The following is a 3,719-nucleotide window of genomic DNA, read 5'->3' as shown; positions in this document are numbered from 1 at the left end:
GTTAGCTACCTATATCCATACCCTAACACTAAACCTAACCATGTTTTTGTTAGAAATAGTTAATACTAAGAAGGGAAGAAGGTGAATCAGTGTTCTAAAAAATTTCTCTGACAACTAAATATTGTTAATTACTTTATAACTTACATATGAAAGTAAACCAACAATGCTTAACAATAAATATAACCATGCACATAGAGAACTCATAGCACCATTATTTGTTAACTAGGGAAACCTTAGCCAATGGAGAACCTTGATGGGGATGATACTCACTAGATGATTCACTAAAAAATAGGATCATATTAAGGATATTGACCCTGTTAGGAGTCTATGAAGTACATACAATGTCTTGAACCCTTGTTAGAAGCTGCAACCTTTTTAAGAGTTGCTTGAGCTTTGTTAAGAGTTGTTGGATCAAATACAATGCATGCAAGAAGGGCCCACTAACCTAGCATGCAATTATGCAATTTAGTTATTCACAAGAATAGATATACATACAATACTTTATGTCTGTTGTATTTAGCACTTACTTTGATCATACATTAGATAGATTTAGTTCACATATCATTTCATCAATCAAAAATCTTGCATAGATCATAAACATGTCACATAGTTTATCATATATTGCACACGTATCTTCACAAGATAAGATCTTTACCTATGCCTCACACATTTATAATTCACATCTTAGTTGGTCTTCATGCTTTCAGACACTTGGCATAATATAAAATAACCTATTTAATAATATTCACATAGTCATCTATTCATAACTTATTAATTATTTTTTCACCAAAATAATTTTTCAAGCCATACAATCCATTTCTCTACTATGCTCTGTTCTGCTCTATTAAATACCTATACTAGTATTTCGATAATAACTTGTGTCATACTATCCATACAAACTAATGTGGTGGAGAATATTCCTCCATTCCACATAAGCTAAATCTCAATTAGTCATCCATACACATCACATCTTTTCTCTATGTTGTTGCCAACTATCTAACACTTTAGTTTTCTATCCTTAAATGCATAAATGAAACTCTAAATACATGTTGCCATAAATGACAATAATAAAAACATCTATCTAAGAATATTTCCAACAATCTCCCCCTATGGCATTGATGGTAACATTTGGAAAAAAGGATAACTCCCAAAATGGTGTCATACATAATAAAAAACAAATAGAAGTAACTATACAAATTTGCCTTCAAAAAATAACAATTTTATTCTTGTTTTGATAGATCATTGGGTGAAACCATAAACCTATGTGACCCTTTTGTATAGGAAAGAGCTAAAAAAAGTATAACTGTCCACCTTCAATGACATAAAATTGGTATTATTATTTTGAATTTGAAGATGAAGTAAACTAATGGAATGTGTAGAAATGGATGATGTTTAGGATTATAAATTTTAATAATTATTTGGAATAAGAATTGATATATTATCCTAATTTTTAAAGAAAATTTTTGAGCTACTAAAAATTGCTTAAAATTGGGGGTCTAGTTCCCATCACAAAAATATAAGGAAATGAATTTATTTCCTTTTGATTTCAAACTATGTTATAGATAACATATATAGCTATAAAAATAAAAAATAAAAATTAGCTCTAGACCAATATTTTCTCTTTTATAATGATAAAAATTTCAACTCACTTGAAATGAATAGTTTTCATCTCCCACCACATTTCTGAAAACAAATCTATTTTAACCAAGAGAAAAATTATGCATTCTAGAAGAGGACTCTCTCCTCTAGAATTTCTTATTATTTTTATATTTTTTTGATATGATTTGATATGTTTTTCTTTCTCAAAACTGACATATTTTTGAGTGTTAAAATGTGGGCTTGTAGAATTTTTTATTTACAATATATTATATCTTATTAAAACACTATAAACTCTATATAACTATATTCTTGACTCTGAGATCTATAAAATGGTGTTTAAATATGTTATTAAAAGAAATCTTAAAAAATAGTAAGAGTTATTGAAACACCACTTTTCTAAAATAATTGTATTTCTTTAGTAATTGGATACAAACTAGTATAAAACATGCATTTAATTGCCATATCCAATTGGAAAAGTTTGAGACCATTTATAAATTAGCTAGAATAAATTTATCTAGATCATATGTTTTAACAAAATTGATTTTTAGATGGAAATACTCAAATTTAGTTGTTTTGATGAGTTAGCCTAAAAGGTTACATAGCTTTGTACTTTTATCCTATTACATTCCTTATCACTTCTCTACATTGATACATAAGTATGCAAGTGTACTCCCCCTTAAACTATATCCAAAACTATGTAGCCTATTAATGATCAACTTGTTAACTTAGAAAAATAATCTACATAAACAAGTTTTTGCCTATCTATTTCCTTCTTCAACTTCTCCTTTACTAAATAAAAAATACTAATTAGTGTGCATAGTGCATAGGATTCCATTTCAACTACACTTAATTTAGTATATGCAAACTTGTCATAGGAAGTCTTTATTGCAAGACATTCCTCTAGCTACCTCTACAAAGTACTCAACGTAGTTGAAATTTTTTTTCCAAGAATAGAGAATATATTTGCTTCCTTCACCTTGTTAGATTCCAAGCCTCTAATCATACTATGGATCTTCTCCATTTTTGCTCCACATTCTTCAATGTTGGCCTCTGGGAGTGGTAACTTCATAGTGAGTGATTCAAGTTCACTCATCTTACCCATGATTTCACTCTCAAAGTTAGCTAGGTATTTTTATGAGAACATATTGTCCATACAATCTCTATTAGAAATAGGAATTACTGAGAGGGGGCAATGAATCAGTAACTTACAAACTTTAGTTGCCAACTAAATATCATTTCTTACTTTAAACCATACATAACAAAGTAATAAAGTAATGTTGAATAGTAGTAGTAACCATGCACAAAGATAACTCATAATGCCATAATTTGTTAACTAGGGAAACCATGGCCAAGGGAAAACCCTAGTGGGGATGATACTCACTAGATAATATACTGATATATAACTTTATTGTTAGAGGATGGACCCTCTCAGGAGTCTACAAGAAAATTTAGTATAGAGAGTCCTTGTTAGGAGACTTTGAATCCATGTTAGGAGATTCCAATCTTGTTAGGAGGTGTAGTACAATAGATTCAAGATGAACCCACTACTCGAACATGTACTCCAAATCACAAGAAGAGCTTACTGCCGAAGCAAGTAATCAAACTTCTAGAATATAGATTATTTCTTAGTTCAATATTGGATCACAAAATAGCTTCACAAACTTTACATATATCACTTTCAAAAATGTTCACTTGCAATTGGTCAACACAATTTCTCCAGGATAGAAAAATAGCATAATTACACACTTTGAGTTTGCAAGATGTCCTTTGCATAAATACCATGTCTTTACATAACTTATTTCTAGGTCAGCTAAGACTACAATACACTTTTCCAACATAGATTAAACATCTAGGATGTTGGCCCTAATTGGACAAGTAATTATTTTGTAAACAAAATAACTCCTTTCCTTTAATTCTACTATCCTTTTATATTGGTAAAACACAAATAACATTTTGAGTATAGTCCAGAAACTTCAAGGTTATTATTGTCATCATCAACATGCATACTATCTCCATCTAAGTTTGATAGTCATTATATGACATAACAACAAGTTACAAACAAAACAACACTCTATTGTATACCAAATTCATGCTTAGACAATTTACTAAGTACCAAAAGC

This window comes from Cupressus sempervirens, chromosome 5 (assembly GCF_028749045.1).
Source record: "Cupressus sempervirens isolate cs-2001-9-10 chromosome 5, ASM2874904v1, whole genome shotgun sequence".
NCBI classification, from domain to species: domain Eukaryota; kingdom Viridiplantae; phylum Streptophyta; class Pinopsida; order Cupressales; family Cupressaceae; genus Cupressus; species Cupressus sempervirens.
Note: the sequence above shows the minus strand (reverse complement) of the source record.